Source organism: Schistocerca nitens, chromosome 2 (assembly GCF_023898315.1).
Source record: "Schistocerca nitens isolate TAMUIC-IGC-003100 chromosome 2, iqSchNite1.1, whole genome shotgun sequence".
Taxonomy (NCBI): domain Eukaryota; kingdom Metazoa; phylum Arthropoda; class Insecta; order Orthoptera; family Acrididae; genus Schistocerca; species Schistocerca nitens.
In genome coordinates, this window is record NC_064615.1 from 42,172,559 (window position 1) to 42,189,650 (window position 17,092).

The window sequence follows — 17,092 nt, forward strand, 5'->3', positions numbered from 1 at the left end:
CAATAGCCCTGGAAGGCCGCCGACCGCGGGCCACGGCACCTCCGAGAACGGTGCTGCCCATGACCCATTGTGTCGCTACACAGTCTGTCGAAGAACAGCACTGCCGGCAGAGAGCACCTCCCCCATCCCGCCAGCCGCACCAGACTCAAAGAGCACCCTGGACGACTTCGAGGGACGCAGTTTGCTGGAATATTTGGCGCTCGCGCTGTCACAGGGCTCGTTGGTCTAGGGGTATGATTCCTGCTTAGGGTGCAGGAGGTCCCGGGTTCAAATCCCGGACGAGCCCTAGCGTTTTGTGCAAACTGGTCGCACGTCGGTGGCTGAGTCAGCGCAAAAAGCTGCCCGTCAATGTAAAGCTAATTTCATATTTGCTCTAAGGAACTGACCCTCTGGTCCGACGTATGAAGGTGATTACCAAGGTTTCGGTACAGATCGTAGCAAATGCTTGTCGGTTTAAAGTGATGAAAAAGTGTTTCCGCCCGGGATCGAACCGGGGACCTTCTGCGTGTTAGGCAGACGTGATAACCGCTACACCACGGAAACTACTGCTTTCAGGCTTGCTTCACAGAGAACTTGTAACAAGGTTGCCATCGTAACTTAAAAATTCAATAAATGCGGCACTTGCATGAAGAAGGTACATGCAGCAGATCCACACATGACGTGGCTCACTGGAGTAGTGTGCGACATAGGCAGGAAAATGCTGTTCCCGCCCGGGATCGAACCGGGGACCTTCTGCGTGTGAAGCAGACGTGATAACCGCTACACTACGGAAACGACGGACACGCTCACTCCATCCTTGTACACTCGAAGGCGCCTCAGCCTTTCTTTCGCCCGCGCATGCACACACCATAGTTCTTTTGACAGCCTGAAACCCATCGCTGCCGAGGGCTCAACAAGTCTTCGGGGTGCTCGAGAGGGTGTCTGTCGTAGCATCCCGAACGAGATAGCGGCGTTTCGCGCAGTCGTTATTGCAAGTCACATTAGCAAAAACAATCACCTCCTTAGCAGCAGGCAGTGCGAGCCCAGCAGCAGCTTTACATGAAGATGCCAATAGCCCTGGAAGGCCGCCGACCGCGGGCCACGGCACCTCCGAGAACGGTGCTGCCCATGACCCATTGTGTCGCTACACAGTCTGTCGAAGAACAGCACTGCCGGCAGAGAGCACCTCCCCCATCCCGCCAGCCGCACCAGACTCAAAGAGCACCCTGGACGACTTCGAGGGACGCAGTTTGCTGGAATATTTGGCGCTCGCGCTGTCACAGGGCACGTTGGTATAGGGGTATGATTCCTGCTTAGGGTGCAGGAGGTCCCGGGTTCAAATCCCGGACGAGCCCTAGAGTTTTGTGCAAACTGGTCGCACGTCGGTGGCTGAGTCAGCGCAAAAAGCTGCCCGTCAATGTAAAGCTAATTTCATATTTGCTCTAAGGAACTGACCCTCTGGTCCGACGTATGAAGGTGATTACCAAGGTTTCGGTACAGATCGTAGCAAATGCTTGTCGGTTTAAAGTGATGAAAAAGTGTTTCCGCCCGGGATCGAACCGGGGACCTTCTGCGTGTTAGGCAGACGTGATAACCGCTACACCACGGAAACTACTGCTTTCAGGCTTGCTTCACAGAGAACTTGTAACAAGGTTGCCATCGTAACTTAAAAATTCAATAAATGCGGCACTTGCATGAAGAAGGTACATGCAGCAGATCCACACATGACGTGGCTCACTGGAGTAGTGTGCGACATAGGCAGGAAAATGCTGTTCCCGCCCGGGATCGAACCGGGGACCTTCTGCGTGTGAAGCAGACGTGATAACCGCTACACTACGGAAACGACGGACACGCTCACTCCATCCTTGTACACTCGAAGGCGCCTCAGCCTTTCTTTCGCCCGCGCATGCACACACCATAGTTCTTTTGACAGCCTGAAACCCATCGCTGCCGAGGGCTCAACAAGTCTTCGGGGTGCTCGAGAGGGTGTCTGTCGTAGCATCCCGAACGAGATAGCGGCGTTTCGCGCAGTCGTTATTGCAAGTCACATTAGCAAAAACAATCACCTCCTTAGCAGCAGGCAGTGCGAGCCCAGCAGCAGCTTTACATGAAGATGCCAATAGCCCTGGAAGGCCGCCGACCGCGGGCCACGGCACCTCCGAGAAGGGTGCTGCCCATGACCCATTGTGTCGCTACACAGTCTGTCGAAGAACAGCACTGCCGGCAGAGAGCACCTCCCCCATCCCGCCAGCCGCACCAGACTCAAAGAGCACCCTGGACGACTTCGAGGGACGCAGTTTGCTGGAATATTTGGCGCTCGCGCTGTCACAGGGCTCGTTGGTCTAGGGGTATGATTCCTGCTTAGGGTGCAGGAGGTCCCGGGTTCAAATCCCGGACGAGCCCTAGCGTTTTGTGCAAACTGGTCGCACGTCGGTGGCTGAGTCAGCGCAAAAAGCTGCCCGTCAATGTAAAGCTAATTTCATATTTGCTCTAAGGAACTGACCCTCTGGTCCGACGTATGAAGGTGATTACCAAGGTTTCGGTACAGATCGTAGCAAATGCTTGTCGGTTTAAAGTGATGAAAAAGTGTTTCCGCCCGGGATCGAACCGGGGACCTTCTGCGTGTTAGGCAGACGTGATAACCGCTACACCACGGAAACTACTGCTTTCAGGCTTGCTTCACAGAGAACTTGTAACAAGGTTGCCATCGTAACTTAAAAATTCAATAAATGCGGCACTTGCATGAAGAAGGTACATGCAGCAGATCCACACATGACGTGGCTCACTGGAGTAGTATGCGACATAGGCAGGAAAATGCTGTTCCCGACCGGGATCGAACCGGGGACCTTCTGCGTGTGAAGCAGATGTGATAACCGCTACACTACGGAAACGACGGACACGCTCACTCCATCCTTGTACACTCGAAGGCGCCTCAGCCTTTCTTTCGCCCGCGCATGCACACACCATAGTTCTTTTGACAGCCTGAAACCCATCGCTGCCGAGGGCTCAACAAGTCTTCGGGGTGCTCGAGAGGGTGTCTGTCGTAGCATCCCGAACGAGATAGCGGCGTTTCGCGCAGTCGTTATTGCAAGTCACATTAGCAAAAACAATCACCTCCTTAGCAGCAGGCAGTGCGAGCCCAGCAGCAGCTTTACATGAAGATGCCAATAGCCCTGGAAGGCCGCCGACCGCGGGCCACGGCACCTCCGAGAACGGTGCTGCCCATGACCCATTGTGTCGCTACACAGTCTGTCGAAGAACAGCACTGCCGGCAGAGAGCACCTCCCCCATCCCGCCAGCCGCACCAGACTCAAAGAGCACCCTGGACGACTTCGAGGGACGCAGCTTGCTGGAATATTTGGCGCTCGCGCTGTCACAGGGCTCGTTGGTCTAGGGGTATGATTCCTGCTTAGGGTGCAGGAGGTCCCGGGTTCAAATCCCGGACGAGCCCTAGCGTTTTGTGCAAACTGGTCGCACGTCGGTGGCTGAGTCAGCGCAAAAAGCTGCCCGTCAATGTAAAGCTAATTTCATATTTGCTCTAAGGAACTGACCCTCTGGTCCGACGTATGAAGGTGATTACCAAGGTTTCGGTACAGATCGTAGCAAATGCTTGTCGGTTTAAAGTGATGAAAAAGTGTTTCCGCCCGGGATCGAACCGGGGACCTTCTGCGTGTTAGGCAGACGTGATAACCGCTACACCACGGAAACTACTGCTTTCAGGCTTGCTTCACAGAGAACTTGTAACAAGGTTGCCATCGTAACTTAAAAATTCAATAAATGCGGCACTTGCATGAAGAAGGTACATGCAGCAGATCCACACATGACGTGGCTCACTGGAGTAGTGTGCGACATAGGCAGGAAAATGCTGTTCCCGCCCGGGATCGAACCGGGGACCTTCTGCGTGTGAAGCAGACGTGATAACCGCTACACTACGGAAACGACGGACACGCTCACTCCATCCTTGTACACTCGAAGGCGCCTCAGCCTTTCTTTCGCCCGCGCATGCACACACCATAGTTCTTTTGACAGCCTGAAACCCATCGCTGCCGAGGGCTCAACAAGTCTTCGGGGTGCTCGAGAGGGTGTCTGTCGTAGCATCCCGAACGAGATAGCGGCGTTTCGCGCAGTCGTTATTGCAAGTCACATTAGCAAAAACAATCACCTCCTTAGCAGCAGGCAGTGCGAGCCCAGCAGCAGCTTTACATGAAGATGCCAATAGCCCTGGAAGGCCGCCGACCGCGGGCCACGGCACCTCCGAGAAGGGTGCTGCCCATGACCCATTGTGTCGCTACACAGTCTGTCGAAGAACAGCACTGCCGGCAGAGAGCACCTCCCCCATCCCGCCAGCCGCACCAGACTCAAAGAGCACCCTGGACGACTTCGAGGGACGCAGTTTGCTGTAATATTTGGCGCTCGCGCTGTCACAGGGCTCGTTGGTCTAGGGGTATGATTCCTGCTTAGGGTGCAGGAGGTCCCGGGTTCAAATCCCGGACGAGCCCTAGCGTTTTGTGCAAACTGGTCGCACGTCGGTGGCTGAGTCAGCGCAAAAAGCTGCCCGTCAATGTAAAGCTAATTTCATATTTGCTCTAAGGAACTGACCCTCTGGTCCGACGTATGAAGGTGATTACCAAGGTTTCGGTACAGATCGTAGCAAATGCTTGTCGGTTTAAAGTGATGAAAAAGTGTTTCCGCCCGGGATCGAACCGGGGACCTTCTGCGTGTTAGGCAGACGTGATAACCGCTACACCACGGAAACTACTGCTTTCAGGCTTGCTTCACAGAGAACTTGTAACAAGGTTGCCATCGTAACTTAAAAATTCAATAAATGCGGCACTTGCATGAAGAAGGTACATGCAGCAGATCCACACATGACGTGGCTCACTGGAGTAGTATGCGACATAGGCAGGAAAATGCTGTTCCCGACCGGGATCGAACCGGGGACCTTCTGCGTGTGAAGCAGATGTGATAACCGCTACACTACGGAAACGACGGACACGCTCACTCCATCCTTGTACACTCGAAGGCGCCTCAGCCTTTCTTTCGCCCGCGCATGCACACACCATAGTTCTTTTGACAGCCTGAAACCCATCGCTGCCGAGGGCTCAACAAGTCTTCGGGGTGCTCGAGAGGGTGTCTGTCGTAGCATCCCGAACGAGATAGCGGCGTTTCGCGCAGTCGTTATTGCAAGTCACATTAGCAAAAACAATCACCTCCTTAGCAGCAGGCAGTGCGAGCCCAGCAGCAGCTTTACATGAAGATGCCAATAGCCCTGGAAGGCCGCCGACCGCGGGCCACGGCACCTCCGAGAACGGTGCTGCCCATGACCCATTGTGTCGCTACACAGTCTGTCGAAGAACAGCACTGCCGGCAGAGAGCACCTCCCCCATCCCGCCAGCCGCACCAGACTCAAAGAGCACCCTGGACGACTTCGAGGGACGCAGCTTGCTGGAATATTTGGCGCTCGCGCTGTCACAGGGCTCGTTGGTCTAGGGGTATGATTCCTGCTTAGGGTGCAGGAGGTCCCGGGTTCAAATCCCGGACGAGCCCTAGCGTTTTGTGCAAACTGGTCGCACGTCGGTGGCTGAGTCAGCGCAAAAAGCTGCCCGTCAATGTAAAGCTAATTTCATATTTGCTCTAAGGAACTGACCCTCTGGTCCGACGTATGAAGGTGATTACCAAGGTTTCGGTACAGATCGTAGCAAATGCTTGTCGGTTTAAAGTGATGAAAAAGTGTTTCCGCCCGGGATCGAACCGGGGACCTTCTGCGTGTTAGGCAGACGTGATAACCGCTACACCACGGAAACTACTGCTTTCAGGCTTGCTTCACAGAGAACTTGTAACAAGGTTGCCATCGTAACTTAAAAATTCAATAAATGCGGCACTTGCATGAAGAAGGTACATGCAGCAGATCCACACATGACGTGGCTCACTGGAGTAGTGTGCGACATAGGCAGGAAAATGCTGTTCCCGCCCGGGATCGAACCGGGGACCTTCTGCGTGTGAAGCAGACGTGATAACCGCTACACTACGGAAACGACGGACACGCTCACTCCATCCTTGTACACTCGAAGGCGCCTCAGCCTTTCTTTCGCCCGCGCATGCACACACCATAGTTCTTTTGACAGCCTGAAACCCATCGCTGCCGAGGGCTCAACAAGTCTTCGGGGTGCTCGAGAGGGTGTCTGTCGTAGCATCCCGAACGAGATAGCGGCGTTTCGCGCAGTCGTTATTGCAAGTCACATTAGCAAAAACAATCACCTCCTTAGCAGCAGGCAGTGCGAGCCCAGCAGCAGCTTTACATGAAGATGCCAATAGCCCTGGAAGGCCGCCGACCGCGGGCCACGGCACCTCCGAGAAGGGTGCTGCCCATGACCCATTGTGTCGCTACACAGTCTGTCGAAGAACAGCACTGCCGGCAGAGAGCACCTCCCCCATCCCGCCAGCCGCACCAGACTCAAAGAGCACCCTGGACGACTTCGAGGGACGCAGTTTGCTGGAATATTTGGCGCTCGCGCTGTCACAGGGCTCGTTGGTCTAGGGGTATGATTCCTGCTTAGGGTGCAGGAGGTCCCGGGTTCAAATCCCGGACGAGCCCTAGCGTTTTGTGCAAACTGGTCGCACGTCGGTGGCTGAGTCAGCGCAAAAAGCTGCCCGTCAATGTAAAGCTAATTTCATATTTGCTCTAAGGAACTGACCCTCTGGTCCGACGTATGAAGGTGATTACCAAGGTTTCGGTACAGATCGTAGCAAATGCTTGTCGGTTTAAAGTGATGAAAAAGTGTTTCCGCCCGGGATCGAACCGGGGACCTTCTGCGTGTTAGGCAGACGTGATAACCGCTACACCACGGAAACTACTGCTTTCAGGCTTGCTTCACAGAGAACTTGTAACAAGGTTGCCATCGTAACTTAAAAATTCAATAAATGCGGCACTTGCATGAAGAAGGTACATGCAGCAGATCCACACATGACGTGGCTCACTGGAGTAGTGTGCGACATAGGCAGGAAAATGCTGTTCCCGCCCGGGATCGAACCGGGGACCTTCTGCGTGTGAAGCAGACGTGATAACCGCTACACTACGGAAACGACGGACACGCTCACTCCATCCTTGTACACTCGAAGGCGCCTCAGCCTTTCTTTCGCCCGCGCATGCACACACCATAGTTCTTTTGACAGCCTGAAACCCATCGCTGCCGAGGGCTCAACAAGTCTTCGGGGTGCTCGAGAGGGTGTCTGTCGTAGCATCCCGAACGAGATAGCGGCGTTTCGCGCAGTCGTTATTGCAAGTCACATTAGCAAAAACAATCACCTCCTTAGCAGCAGGCAGTGCGAGCCCAGCAGCAGCTTTACATGAAGATGCCAATAGCCCTGGAAGGCCGCCGACCGCGGGCCACGGCACCTCCGAGAACGGTGCTGCCCATGACCCATTGTGTCGCTACACAGTCTGTCGAAGAACAGCACTGCCGGCAGAGAGCACCTCCCCCATCCCGCCAGCCGCACCAGACTCAAAGAGCACCCTGGACGACTTCGAGGGACGCAGTTTGCTGGAATATTTGGCGCTCGCGCTGTCACAGGGCACGTTGGTATAGGGGTATGATTCCTGCTTAGGGTGCAGGAGGTCCCGGGTTCAAAACCCGGACGAGCCCTAGAGTTTTGTGCAAACTGGTCGCACGTCGGTGGCTGAGTCAGCGCAAAAAGCTGCCCGTCAATGTAAAGCTAATTTCATATTTGCTCTAAGGAACTGACCCTCTGGTCCGACGTATGAAGGTGATTACCAAGGTTTCGGTACAGATCGTAGCAAATGCTTGTCGGTTTAAAGTGATGAAAAAGTGTTTCCGCCCGGGATCGAACCGGGGACCTTCTGCGTGTTAGGCAGACGTGATAACCGCTACACCACGGAAACTACTGCTTTCAGGCTTGCTTCACAGAGAACTTGTAACAAGGTTGCCATCGTAACTTAAAAATTCAATAAATGCGGCACTTGCATGAAGAAGGTACATGCAGCAGATCCACACATGACGTGGCTCACTGGAGTAGTATGCGACATAGGCAGGAAAATGCTGTTCCCGCCCGGGATCGAACCGGGGACCTTCTGCGTGTGAAGCAGATGTGATAACCGCTACACTACGGAAACGACGGACACGCTCACTCCATCCTTGTACACTCGAAGGCGCCTCAGCCTTTCTTTCGCCCGCGCATGCACACACCATAGTTCTTTTGACAGCCTGAAACCCATCGCTGCCGAGGGCTCAACAAGTCTTCGGGGTGCTCGAGAGGGTGTCTGTCGTAGCATCCCGAACGAGATAGCGGCGTTTCGCGCAGTCGTTATTGCAAGTCACATTAGCAAAAACAATCACCCCCTTAGCAGCAGGCAGTGCGAGCCCAGCAGCAGCTTTACATGAAGATGCCAATAGCCCTGGAAGGCCGCCGACCGCGGGCCACGGCACCTCCGAGAACGGTGCTGCCCATGACCCATTGTGTCGCTACACAGTCTGTCGAAGAACAGCACTGCCGGCAGAGAGCACCTCCCCCATCCCGCCAGCCGCACCAGACTCAAAGAGCACCCTGGACGACTTCGAGGGACGCAGCTTGCTGGAATATTTGGCGCTCGCGCTGTCACAGGGCTCGTTGGTCTAGGGGTATGATTCCTGCTTAGGGTGCAGGAGGTCCCGGGTTCAAATCCCGGACGAGCCCTAGCGTTTTGTGCAAACTGGTCGCACGTCGGTGGCTGAGTCAGCGCAAAAAGCTGCCCGTCAATGTAAAGCTAATTTCATATTTGCTCTAAGGAACTGACCCTCTGGTCCGACGTATGAAGGTGATTACCAAGGTTTCGGTACAGATCGTAGCAAATGCTTGTCGGTTTAAAGTGATGAAAAAGTGTTTCCGCCCGGGATCGAACCGGGGACCTTCTGCGTGTTAGGCAGACGTGATAACCGCTACACCACGGAAACTACTGCTTTCAGGCTTGCTTCACAGAGAACTTGTAACAAGGTTGCCATCGTAACTTAAAAATTCAATAAATGCGGCACTTGCATGAAGAAGGTACATGCAGCAGATCCACACATGACGTGGCTCACTGGAGTAGTGTGCGACATAGGCAGGAAAATGCTGTTCCCGCCCGGGATCGAACCGGGGACCTTCTGCGTGTGAAGCAGACGTGATAACCGCTACACTACGGAAACGACGGACACGCTCACTCCATCCTTGTACACTCGAAGGCGCCTCAGCCTTTCTTTCGCCCGCGCATGCACACACCATAGTTCTTTTGACAGCCTGAAACCCATCGCTGCCGAGGGCTCAACAAGTCTTCGGGGTGCTCGAGAGGGTGTCTGTCGTAGCATCCCGAACGAGATAGCGGCGTTTCGCGCAGTCGTTATTGCAAGTCACATTAGCAAAAACAATCACCTCCTTAGCAGCAGGCAGTGCGAGCCCAGCAGCAGCTTTACATGAAGATGCCAATAGCCCTGGAAGGCCGCCGACCGCGGGCCACGGCACCTCCGAGAAGGGTGCTGCCCATGACCCATTGTGTCGCTACACAGTCTGTCGAAGAACAGCACTGCCGGCAGAGAGCACCTCCCCCATCCCGCCAGCCGCACCAGACTCAAAGAGCACCCTGGACGACTTCGAGGGACGCAGTTTGCTGTAATATTTGGCGCTCGCGCTGTCACAGGGCTCGTTGGTCTAGGGGTATGATTCCTGCTTAGGGTGCAGGAGGTCCCGGGTTCAAATCCCGGACGAGCCCTAGCGTTTTGTGCAAACTGGTCGCACGTCGGTGGCTGAGTCAGCGCAAAAAGCTGCCCGTCAATGTAAAGCTAATTTCATATTTGCTCTAAGGAACTGACCCTCTGGTCCGACGTATGAAGGTGATTACCAAGGTTTCGGTACAGATCGTAGCAAATGCTTGTCGGTTTAAAGTGATGAAAAAGTGTTTCCGCCCGGGATCGAACCGGGGACCTTCTGCGTGTTAGGCAGACGTGATAACCGCTACACCACGGAAACTACTGCTTTCAGGCTTGCTTCACAGAGAACTTGTAACAAGGTTGCCATCGTAACTTAAAAATTCAATAAATGCGGCACTTGCATGAAGAAGGTACATGCAGCAGATCCACACATGACGTGGCTCACTGGAGTAGTGTGCGACATAGGCAGGAAAATGCTGTTCCCGCCCGGGATCGAACCGGGGACCTTCTGCGTGTGAAGCAGACGTGATAACCGCTACACTACGGAAACGACGGACACGCTCACTCCATCCTTGTACACTCGAAGGCGCCTCAGCCTTTCTTTCGCCCGCGCATGCACACACCATAGTTCTTTTGACAGCCTGAAACCCATCGCTGCCGAGGGCTCAACAAGTCTTCGGGGTGCTCGAGAGGGTGTCTGTCGTAGCATCCCGAACGAGATAGCGGCGTTTCGCGCAGTCGTTATTGCAAGTCACATTAGCAAAAACAATCACCTCCTTAGCAGCAGGCAGTGCGAGCCCAGCAGCAGCTTTACATGAAGATGCCAATAGCCCTGGAAGGCCGCCGACCGCGGGCCACGGCACCTCCGAGAAGGGTGCTGCCCATGACCCATTGTGTCGCTACACAGTCTGTCGAAGAACAGCACTGCCGGCAGAGAGCACCTCCCCCATCCCGCCAGCCGCACCAGACTCAAAGAGCACCCTGGACGACTTCGAGGGACGCAGTTTGCTGTAATATTTGGCGCTCGCGCTGTCACAGGGCTCGTTGGTCTAGGGGTATGATTCCTGCTTAGGGTGCAGGAGGTCCCGGGTTCAAATCCCGGACGAGCCCTAGCGTTTTGTGCAAACTGGTCGCACGTCGGTGGCTGAGTCAGCGCAAAAAGCTGCCCGTCAATGTAAAGCTAATTTCATATTTGCTCTAAGGAACTGACCCTCTGGTCCGACGTATGAAGGTGATTACCAAGGTTTCGGTACAGATCGTAGCAAATGCTTGTCGGTTTAAAGTGATGAAAAAGTGTTTCCGCCCGGGATCGAACCGGGGACCTTCTGCGTGTTAGGCAGACGTGATAACCGCTACACCACGGAAACTACTGCTTTCAGGCTTGCTTCACAGAGAACTTGTAACAAGGTTGCCATCGTAACTTAAAAATTCAATAAATGCGGCACTTGCATGAAGAAGGTACATGCAGCAGATCCACACATGACGTGGCTCACTGGAGTAGTGTGCGACATAGGCAGGAAAATGCTGTTCCCGCCCGGGATCGAACCGGGGACCTTCTGCGTGTGAAGCAGACGTGATAACCGCTACACTACGGAAACGACGGACACGCTCACTCCATCCTTGTACACTCGAAGGCGCCTCAGCCTTTCTTTCGCCCGCGCATGCACACACCATAGTTCTTTTGACAGCCTGAAACCCATCGCTGCCGAGGGCTCAACAAGTCTTCGGGGTGCTCGAGAGGGTGTCTGTCGTAGCATCCCGAACGAGATAGCGGCGTTTCGCGCAGTCGTTATTGCAAGTCACATTAGCAAAAACAATCACCTCCTTAGCAGCAGGCAGTGCGAGCCCAGCAGCAGCTTTACATGAAGATGCCAATAGCCCTGGAAGGCCGCCGACCGCGGGCCACGGCACCTCCGAGAAGGGTGCTGCCCATGACCCATTGTGTCGCTACACAGTCTGTCAAAGAACAGCACTGCCGGCAGAGAGCACCTCCCCCCCATAGGTTGCCATCGTAACTTAAAAATTCAATAAATGCGGCACTTGCATGAAGAAGGTACATGCAGCAGATCCACACATGACGTGGCTCACTGGAGTAGTGTGCGACATAGGCAGGAAAATGCTGTTCCCGCCCGGGATCGAACCGGGGACCTTCTGCGTGTGAAGCAGACGTGATAACCGCTACACTACGGAAACGACGGACACGCTCACTCCATCCTTGTACACTCGAAGGCGCCTCAGCCTTTCTTTCGCCCGCGCATGCACACACCATAGTTCTTTTGACAGCCTGAAACCCATCGCTGCCGAGGGCTCAACAAGTCTTCGGGGTGCTCGAGAGGGTGTCTGTCGTAGCATCCCGAACGAGATAGCGGCGTTTCGCGCAGTCGTTATTGCAAGTCACATTAGCAAAAACAATCACCTCCTTAGCAGCAGGCAGTGCGAGCCCAGCAGCAGCTTTACATGAAGATGCCAATAGCCCTGGAAGGCCGCCGACCGCGGGCCACGGCACCTCCGAGAACGGTGCTGCCCATGACCCATTGTGTCGCTACACAGTCTGTCGAAGAACAGCACTGCCGGCAGAGAGCACCTCCCCCATCCCGCCAGCCGCACCAGACTCAAAGAGCACCCTGGACGACTTCGAGGGACGCAGTTTGCTGGAATATTTGGCGCTCGCGCTGTCACAGGGCTCGTTGGTCTAGGGGTATGATTCCTGCTTAGGGTGCAGGAGGTCCCGGGTTCAAATCCCGGACGAGCCCTAGCGTTTTGTGCAAACTGGTCGCACGTCGGTGGCTGAGTCAGCGCAAAAAGCTGCCCGTCAATGTAAAGCTAATTTCATATTTGCTCTAAGGAACTGACCCTCTGGTCCGACGTATGAAGGTGATTACCAAGGTTTCGGTACAGATCGTAGCAAATGCTTGTCGGTTTAAAGTGATGAAAAAGTGTTTCCGCCCGGGATCGAACCGGGGACCTTCTGCGTGTTAGGCAGACGTGATAACCGCTACACCACGGAAACTACTGCTTTCAGGCTTGCTTCACAGAGAACTTGTAACAAGGTTGCCATCGTAACTTAAAAATTCAATAAATGCGGCACTTGCATGAAGAAGGTACATGCAGCAGATCCACACATGACGTGGCTCACTGGAGTAGTATGCGACATAGGCAGGAAAATGCTGTTCCCGCCCGGGATCGAACCGGGGACCTTCTGCGTGTGAAGCAGATGTGATAACCGCTACACTACGGAAACGACGGACACGCTCACTCCATCCTTGTACACTCGAAGGCGCCTCAGCCTTTCTTTCGCCCGCGCATGCACACACCATAGTTCTTTTGACAGCCTGAAACCCATCGCTGCCGAGGGCTCAACAAGTCTTCGGGGTGCTCGAGAGGGTGTCTGTCGTAGCATCCCGAACGAGATAGCGGCGTTTCGCGCAGTCGTTATTGCAAGTCACATTAGCAAAAACAATCACCTCCTTAGCAGCAGGCAGTGCGAGCCCAGCAGCAGCTTTACATGAAGATGCCAATAGCCCTGGAAGGCCGCCGACCGCGGGCCACGGCACCTCCGAGAAGGGTGCTGCCCATGACCCATTGTGTCGCTACACAGTCTGTCGAAGAACAGCACTGCCGGCAGAGAGCACCTCCCCCCCATAGGTTGCCATCGTAACTTAAAAATTCAATAAATGCGGCACTTGCATGAAGAAGGTACATGCAGCAGATCCACACATGACGTGGCTCACTGGAGTAGTGTGCGACATAGGCAGGAAAATGCTGTTCCCGCCCGGGATCGAACCGGGGACCTTCTGCGTGTGAAGCAGACGTGATAACCGCTACACTACGGAAACGACGGACACGCTCACTCCATCCTTGTACACTCGAAGGCGCCTCAGCCTTTCTTTCGCCCGCGCATGCACACACCATAGTTCTTTTGACAGCCTGAAACCCATCGCTGCCGAGGGCTCAACAAGTCTTCGGGGTGCTCGAGAGGGTGTCTGTCGTAGCATCCCGAACGAGATAGCGGCGTTTCGCGCAGTCGTTATTGCAAGTCACATTAGCAAAAACAATCACCTCCTTAGCAGCAGGCAGTGCGAGCCCAGCAGCAGCTTTACATGAAGATGCCAATAGCCCTGGAAGGCCGCCGACCGCGGGCCACGGCACCTCCGAGAAGGGTGCTGCCCATGACCCATTGTGTCGCTACACAGTCTGTCAAAGAACAGCACTGCCGGCAGAGAGCACCTCCCCCCCATAGGTTGCCATCGTAACTTAAAAATTCAATAAATGCGGCACTTGCATGAAGAAGGTACATGCAGCAGATCCACACATGACGTGGCTCACTGGAGTAGTGTGCGACATAGGCAGGAAAATGCTGTTCCCGCCCGGGATCGAACCGGGGACCTTCTGCGTGTGAAGCAGACGTGATAACCGCTACACTACGGAAACGACGGACACGCTCACTCCATCCTTGTACACTCGAAGGCGCCTCAGCCTTTCTTTCGCCCGCGCATGCACACACCATAGTTCTTTTGACAGCCTGAAACCCATCGCTGCCGAGGGCTCAACAAGTCTTCGGGGTGCTCGAGAGGGTGTCTGTCGTAGCATCCCGAACGAGATAGCGGCGTTTCGCGCAGTCGTTATTGCAAGTCACATTAGCAAAAACAATCACCTCCTTAGCAGCAGGCAGTGCGAGCCCAGCAGCAGCTTTACATGAAGATGCCAATAGCCCTGGAAGGCCGCCGACCGCGGGCCACGGCACCTCCGAGAAGGGTGCTGCCCATGACCCATTGTGTCGCTACACAGTCTGTCGAAGAACAGCACTGCCGGCAGAGAGCACCTCCCCCATCCCGCCAGCCGCACCAGACTCAAAGAGCACCCTGGACGACTTCGAGGGACGCAGTTTGCTGGAATATTTGGCGCTCGCGCTGTCACAGGGCTCGTTGGTCTAGGGGTATGATTCCTGCTTAGGGTGCAGGAGGTCCCGGGTTCAAATCCCGGACGAGCCCTAGCGTTTTGTGCAAACTGGTCGCACGTCGGTGGCTGAGTCAGCGCAAAAAGCTGCCCGTCAATGTAAAGCTAATTTCATATTTGCTCTAAGGAACTGACCCTCTGGTCCGACGTATGAAGGTGATTACCAAGGTTTCGGTACAGATCGTAGCAAATGCTTGTCGGTTTAAAGTGATGAAAAAGTGTTTCCGCCCGGGATCGAACCGGGGACCTTCTGCGTGTTAGGCAGACGTGATAACCGCTACACCACGGAAACTACTGCTTTCAGGCTTGCTTCACAGAGAACTTGTAACAAGGTTGCCATCGTAACTTAAAAATTCAATAAATGCGGCACTTGCATGAAGAAGGTACATGCAGCAGATCCACACATGACGTGGCTCACTGGAGTAGTATGCGACATAGGCAGGAAAATGCTGTTCCCGCCCGGGATCGAACCGGGGACCTTCTGCGTGTGAAGCAGATGTGATAACCGCTACACTACGGAAACGACGGACACGCTCACTCCATCCTTGTACACTCGAAGGCGCCTCAGCCTTTCTTTCGCCCGCGCATGCACACACCATAGTTCTTTTGACAGCCTGAAACCCATCGCTGCCGAGGGCTCAACAAGTCTTCGGGGTGCTCGAGAGGGTGTCTGTCGTAGCATCCCGAACGAGATAGCGGCGTTTCGCGCAGTCGTTATTGCAAGTCACATTAGCAAAAACAATCACCTCCTTAGCAGCAGGCAGTGCGAGCCCAGCAGCAGCTTTACATGAAGATGCCAATAGCCCTGGAAGGCCGCCGACCGCGGGCCACGGCACCTCCGAGAAGGGTGCTGCCCATGACCCATTGTGTCGCTACACAGTCTGTCGAAGAACAGCACTGCCGGCAGAGAGCACCTCCCCCCCATAGGTTGCCATCGTAACTTAAAAATTCAATAAATGCGGCACTTGCATGAAGAAGGTACATGCAGCAGATCCACACATGACGTGGCTCACTGGAGTAGTGTGCGACATAGGCAGGAAAATGCTGTTCCCGCCCGGGATCGAACCGGGGACCTTCTGCGTGTGAAGCAGACGTGATAACCGCTACACTACGGAAACGACGGACACGCTCACTCCATCCTTGTACACTCGAAGGCGCCTCAGCCTTTCTTTCGCCCGCGCATGCACACACCATAGTTCTTTTGACAGCCTGAAACCCATCGCTGCCGAGGGCTCAACAAGTCTTCGGGGTGCTCGAGAGGGTGTCTGTCGTAGCATCCCGAACGAGATAGCGGCGTTTCGCGCAGTCGTTATTGCAAGTCACATTAGCAAAAACAATCACCTCCTTAGCAGCAGGCAGTGCGAGCCCAGCAGCAGCTTTACATGAAGATGCCAATAGCCCTGGAAGGCCGCCGACCGCGGGCCACGGCACCTCCGAGAAGGGTGCTGCCCATGACCCATTGTGTCGCTACACAGTCTGTCGAAGAACAGCACTGCCGGCAGAGAGCACCTCCCCCATCCCGCCAGCCGCACCAGACTCAAAGAGCACCCTGGACGACTTCGAGGGACGCAGTTTGCTGGAATATTTGGCGCTCGCGCTGTCACAGGGCTCGTTGGTCTAGGGGTATGATTCCTGCTTAGGGTGCAGGAGGTCCCGGGTTCAAATCCCGGACGAGCCCTAGCGTTTTGTGCAAACTGGTCGCACGTCGGTGGCTGAGTCAGCGCAAAAAGCTGCCCGTCAATGTAAAGCTAATTTCATATTTGCTCTAAGGAACTGCCCTCTGGTCCGACGTATGAAGGTGATTACCAAGGTTTCGGTACAGATCGTAGCAAATGCTTGTCGGTTTAAAGTGATGAAAAAGTGTTTCCGCCCGGGATCGAACCGGGGACCTTCTGCGTGTTAGGCAGACGTGATAACCGCTACACCACGGAAACTACTGCTTTCAGGCTTGCTTCACAGAGAACTTGTAACAAGGTTGCCATCGTAACTTAAAAATTCAATAAATGCGGCACTTGCATGAAGAAGGTACATGCAGCAGATCCACACATGACGTGGCTCACTGGAGTAGTGTGCGACATAGGCAGGAAAATGCTGTTCCCGCCCGGGATCGAACCGGGGACCTTCTGCGTGTGAAGCAGACGTGATAACCGCTACACTACGGAAACGACGGACACGCTCACTCCATCCTTGTACACTCGAAGGCGCCTCAGCCTTTCTTTCGCCCGCGCATGCACACACCATAGTTCTTTTGACAGCCTGAAACCCATCGCTGCCGAGGGCTCAACAAGTCTTCGGGGTGCTCGAGAGGGTGTCTGTCGTAGCATCCCGAACGAGATAGCGGCGTTTCGCGCAGTCGTTATTGCAAGTCACATTAGCAAAAACAATCACCTCCTTAGCAGCAGGCAGTGCGAGCCCAGCAGCAGCTTTACATGAAGATGCCAATAGCCCTGGAAGGCCGCCGACCGCGGGCCACGGCACCT

The 17,092-nt window shown here is 54.6% G+C and overlaps 45 non-coding genes across 45 annotated transcripts; 13 read left to right on the forward strand and 32 right to left on the reverse strand.

Moving 5' to 3' along the window:
- Positions 1-214: 214 nt before the first annotated feature.
- Trnap-agg (transfer RNA proline (anticodon AGG)) lies at positions 215-286 on the forward strand. Its single transcript has one exon. It is a non-coding gene; the product is annotated as a tRNA-Pro (tRNA).
- A 184-nt stretch (positions 287-470) lies between these two features.
- Positions 471-543, reverse strand: Trnav-aac (transfer RNA valine (anticodon AAC)). Its single transcript has one exon. It is a non-coding gene; the product is annotated as a tRNA-Val (tRNA).
- A 158-nt stretch (positions 544-701) lies between these two features.
- Trnav-cac (transfer RNA valine (anticodon CAC)) lies at positions 702-774 on the reverse strand. Its single transcript has one exon. It is a non-coding gene; the product is annotated as a tRNA-Val (tRNA).
- Positions 775-1,262: 488 nt separating this feature from the next.
- On the forward strand, positions 1,263-1,334 carry Trnap-agg (transfer RNA proline (anticodon AGG)). Its single transcript has one exon. It is a non-coding gene; the product is annotated as a tRNA-Pro (tRNA).
- Positions 1,335-1,518: 184 nt separating this feature from the next.
- Trnav-aac (transfer RNA valine (anticodon AAC)) lies at positions 1,519-1,591 on the reverse strand. The gene has a single exon. It is a non-coding gene; the product is annotated as a tRNA-Val (tRNA).
- A 158-nt stretch (positions 1,592-1,749) lies between these two features.
- Trnav-cac (transfer RNA valine (anticodon CAC)) lies at positions 1,750-1,822 on the reverse strand. The gene has a single exon. It is a non-coding gene; the product is annotated as a tRNA-Val (tRNA).
- Positions 1,823-2,310: 488 nt separating this feature from the next.
- On the forward strand, positions 2,311-2,382 carry Trnap-agg (transfer RNA proline (anticodon AGG)). The gene has a single exon. It is a non-coding gene; the product is annotated as a tRNA-Pro (tRNA).
- Positions 2,383-2,566: 184 nt separating this feature from the next.
- Positions 2,567-2,639, reverse strand: Trnav-aac (transfer RNA valine (anticodon AAC)). The gene has a single exon. It is a non-coding gene; the product is annotated as a tRNA-Val (tRNA).
- A 158-nt stretch (positions 2,640-2,797) lies between these two features.
- On the reverse strand, positions 2,798-2,870 carry Trnav-cac (transfer RNA valine (anticodon CAC)). Its single transcript has one exon. It is a non-coding gene; the product is annotated as a tRNA-Val (tRNA).
- Positions 2,871-3,358: 488 nt separating this feature from the next.
- Trnap-agg (transfer RNA proline (anticodon AGG)) lies at positions 3,359-3,430 on the forward strand. Its single transcript has one exon. It is a non-coding gene; the product is annotated as a tRNA-Pro (tRNA).
- Positions 3,431-3,614: 184 nt separating this feature from the next.
- On the reverse strand, positions 3,615-3,687 carry Trnav-aac (transfer RNA valine (anticodon AAC)). The gene has a single exon. It is a non-coding gene; the product is annotated as a tRNA-Val (tRNA).
- A 158-nt stretch (positions 3,688-3,845) lies between these two features.
- On the reverse strand, positions 3,846-3,918 carry Trnav-cac (transfer RNA valine (anticodon CAC)). Its single transcript has one exon. It is a non-coding gene; the product is annotated as a tRNA-Val (tRNA).
- Positions 3,919-4,406: 488 nt separating this feature from the next.
- Positions 4,407-4,478, forward strand: Trnap-agg (transfer RNA proline (anticodon AGG)). Its single transcript has one exon. It is a non-coding gene; the product is annotated as a tRNA-Pro (tRNA).
- Positions 4,479-4,662: 184 nt separating this feature from the next.
- Trnav-aac (transfer RNA valine (anticodon AAC)) lies at positions 4,663-4,735 on the reverse strand. Its single transcript has one exon. It is a non-coding gene; the product is annotated as a tRNA-Val (tRNA).
- Positions 4,736-4,893: 158 nt separating this feature from the next.
- On the reverse strand, positions 4,894-4,966 carry Trnav-cac (transfer RNA valine (anticodon CAC)). Its single transcript has one exon. It is a non-coding gene; the product is annotated as a tRNA-Val (tRNA).
- A 488-nt stretch (positions 4,967-5,454) lies between these two features.
- Positions 5,455-5,526, forward strand: Trnap-agg (transfer RNA proline (anticodon AGG)). The gene has a single exon. It is a non-coding gene; the product is annotated as a tRNA-Pro (tRNA).
- A 184-nt stretch (positions 5,527-5,710) lies between these two features.
- Positions 5,711-5,783, reverse strand: Trnav-aac (transfer RNA valine (anticodon AAC)). Its single transcript has one exon. It is a non-coding gene; the product is annotated as a tRNA-Val (tRNA).
- Positions 5,784-5,941: 158 nt separating this feature from the next.
- Positions 5,942-6,014, reverse strand: Trnav-cac (transfer RNA valine (anticodon CAC)). Its single transcript has one exon. It is a non-coding gene; the product is annotated as a tRNA-Val (tRNA).
- A 488-nt stretch (positions 6,015-6,502) lies between these two features.
- On the forward strand, positions 6,503-6,574 carry Trnap-agg (transfer RNA proline (anticodon AGG)). Its single transcript has one exon. It is a non-coding gene; the product is annotated as a tRNA-Pro (tRNA).
- A 184-nt stretch (positions 6,575-6,758) lies between these two features.
- Trnav-aac (transfer RNA valine (anticodon AAC)) lies at positions 6,759-6,831 on the reverse strand. The gene has a single exon. It is a non-coding gene; the product is annotated as a tRNA-Val (tRNA).
- A 158-nt stretch (positions 6,832-6,989) lies between these two features.
- Positions 6,990-7,062, reverse strand: Trnav-cac (transfer RNA valine (anticodon CAC)). The gene has a single exon. It is a non-coding gene; the product is annotated as a tRNA-Val (tRNA).
- A 744-nt stretch (positions 7,063-7,806) lies between these two features.
- On the reverse strand, positions 7,807-7,879 carry Trnav-aac (transfer RNA valine (anticodon AAC)). The gene has a single exon. It is a non-coding gene; the product is annotated as a tRNA-Val (tRNA).
- A 158-nt stretch (positions 7,880-8,037) lies between these two features.
- On the reverse strand, positions 8,038-8,110 carry Trnav-cac (transfer RNA valine (anticodon CAC)). Its single transcript has one exon. It is a non-coding gene; the product is annotated as a tRNA-Val (tRNA).
- Positions 8,111-8,598: 488 nt separating this feature from the next.
- Trnap-agg (transfer RNA proline (anticodon AGG)) lies at positions 8,599-8,670 on the forward strand. The gene has a single exon. It is a non-coding gene; the product is annotated as a tRNA-Pro (tRNA).
- Positions 8,671-8,854: 184 nt separating this feature from the next.
- Positions 8,855-8,927, reverse strand: Trnav-aac (transfer RNA valine (anticodon AAC)). The gene has a single exon. It is a non-coding gene; the product is annotated as a tRNA-Val (tRNA).
- Positions 8,928-9,085: 158 nt separating this feature from the next.
- Trnav-cac (transfer RNA valine (anticodon CAC)) lies at positions 9,086-9,158 on the reverse strand. Its single transcript has one exon. It is a non-coding gene; the product is annotated as a tRNA-Val (tRNA).
- A 488-nt stretch (positions 9,159-9,646) lies between these two features.
- On the forward strand, positions 9,647-9,718 carry Trnap-agg (transfer RNA proline (anticodon AGG)). The gene has a single exon. It is a non-coding gene; the product is annotated as a tRNA-Pro (tRNA).
- Positions 9,719-9,902: 184 nt separating this feature from the next.
- Trnav-aac (transfer RNA valine (anticodon AAC)) lies at positions 9,903-9,975 on the reverse strand. Its single transcript has one exon. It is a non-coding gene; the product is annotated as a tRNA-Val (tRNA).
- Positions 9,976-10,133: 158 nt separating this feature from the next.
- Trnav-cac (transfer RNA valine (anticodon CAC)) lies at positions 10,134-10,206 on the reverse strand. The gene has a single exon. It is a non-coding gene; the product is annotated as a tRNA-Val (tRNA).
- Positions 10,207-10,694: 488 nt separating this feature from the next.
- On the forward strand, positions 10,695-10,766 carry Trnap-agg (transfer RNA proline (anticodon AGG)). The gene has a single exon. It is a non-coding gene; the product is annotated as a tRNA-Pro (tRNA).
- Positions 10,767-10,950: 184 nt separating this feature from the next.
- Trnav-aac (transfer RNA valine (anticodon AAC)) lies at positions 10,951-11,023 on the reverse strand. The gene has a single exon. It is a non-coding gene; the product is annotated as a tRNA-Val (tRNA).
- A 158-nt stretch (positions 11,024-11,181) lies between these two features.
- Positions 11,182-11,254, reverse strand: Trnav-cac (transfer RNA valine (anticodon CAC)). Its single transcript has one exon. It is a non-coding gene; the product is annotated as a tRNA-Val (tRNA).
- A 522-nt stretch (positions 11,255-11,776) lies between these two features.
- Trnav-cac (transfer RNA valine (anticodon CAC)) lies at positions 11,777-11,849 on the reverse strand. Its single transcript has one exon. It is a non-coding gene; the product is annotated as a tRNA-Val (tRNA).
- A 488-nt stretch (positions 11,850-12,337) lies between these two features.
- Trnap-agg (transfer RNA proline (anticodon AGG)) lies at positions 12,338-12,409 on the forward strand. The gene has a single exon. It is a non-coding gene; the product is annotated as a tRNA-Pro (tRNA).
- A 184-nt stretch (positions 12,410-12,593) lies between these two features.
- On the reverse strand, positions 12,594-12,666 carry Trnav-aac (transfer RNA valine (anticodon AAC)). Its single transcript has one exon. It is a non-coding gene; the product is annotated as a tRNA-Val (tRNA).
- A 158-nt stretch (positions 12,667-12,824) lies between these two features.
- On the reverse strand, positions 12,825-12,897 carry Trnav-cac (transfer RNA valine (anticodon CAC)). Its single transcript has one exon. It is a non-coding gene; the product is annotated as a tRNA-Val (tRNA).
- Positions 12,898-13,419: 522 nt separating this feature from the next.
- On the reverse strand, positions 13,420-13,492 carry Trnav-cac (transfer RNA valine (anticodon CAC)). The gene has a single exon. It is a non-coding gene; the product is annotated as a tRNA-Val (tRNA).
- Positions 13,493-14,014: 522 nt separating this feature from the next.
- Positions 14,015-14,087, reverse strand: Trnav-cac (transfer RNA valine (anticodon CAC)). Its single transcript has one exon. It is a non-coding gene; the product is annotated as a tRNA-Val (tRNA).
- A 488-nt stretch (positions 14,088-14,575) lies between these two features.
- Positions 14,576-14,647, forward strand: Trnap-agg (transfer RNA proline (anticodon AGG)). Its single transcript has one exon. It is a non-coding gene; the product is annotated as a tRNA-Pro (tRNA).
- Positions 14,648-14,831: 184 nt separating this feature from the next.
- Trnav-aac (transfer RNA valine (anticodon AAC)) lies at positions 14,832-14,904 on the reverse strand. Its single transcript has one exon. It is a non-coding gene; the product is annotated as a tRNA-Val (tRNA).
- A 158-nt stretch (positions 14,905-15,062) lies between these two features.
- Trnav-cac (transfer RNA valine (anticodon CAC)) lies at positions 15,063-15,135 on the reverse strand. The gene has a single exon. It is a non-coding gene; the product is annotated as a tRNA-Val (tRNA).
- Positions 15,136-15,657: 522 nt separating this feature from the next.
- Positions 15,658-15,730, reverse strand: Trnav-cac (transfer RNA valine (anticodon CAC)). The gene has a single exon. It is a non-coding gene; the product is annotated as a tRNA-Val (tRNA).
- Positions 15,731-16,218: 488 nt separating this feature from the next.
- Trnap-agg (transfer RNA proline (anticodon AGG)) lies at positions 16,219-16,290 on the forward strand. Its single transcript has one exon. It is a non-coding gene; the product is annotated as a tRNA-Pro (tRNA).
- A 183-nt stretch (positions 16,291-16,473) lies between these two features.
- On the reverse strand, positions 16,474-16,546 carry Trnav-aac (transfer RNA valine (anticodon AAC)). Its single transcript has one exon. It is a non-coding gene; the product is annotated as a tRNA-Val (tRNA).
- Positions 16,547-16,704: 158 nt separating this feature from the next.
- Positions 16,705-16,777, reverse strand: Trnav-cac (transfer RNA valine (anticodon CAC)). Its single transcript has one exon. It is a non-coding gene; the product is annotated as a tRNA-Val (tRNA).
- Positions 16,778-17,092: the final 315 nt, after the last annotated feature.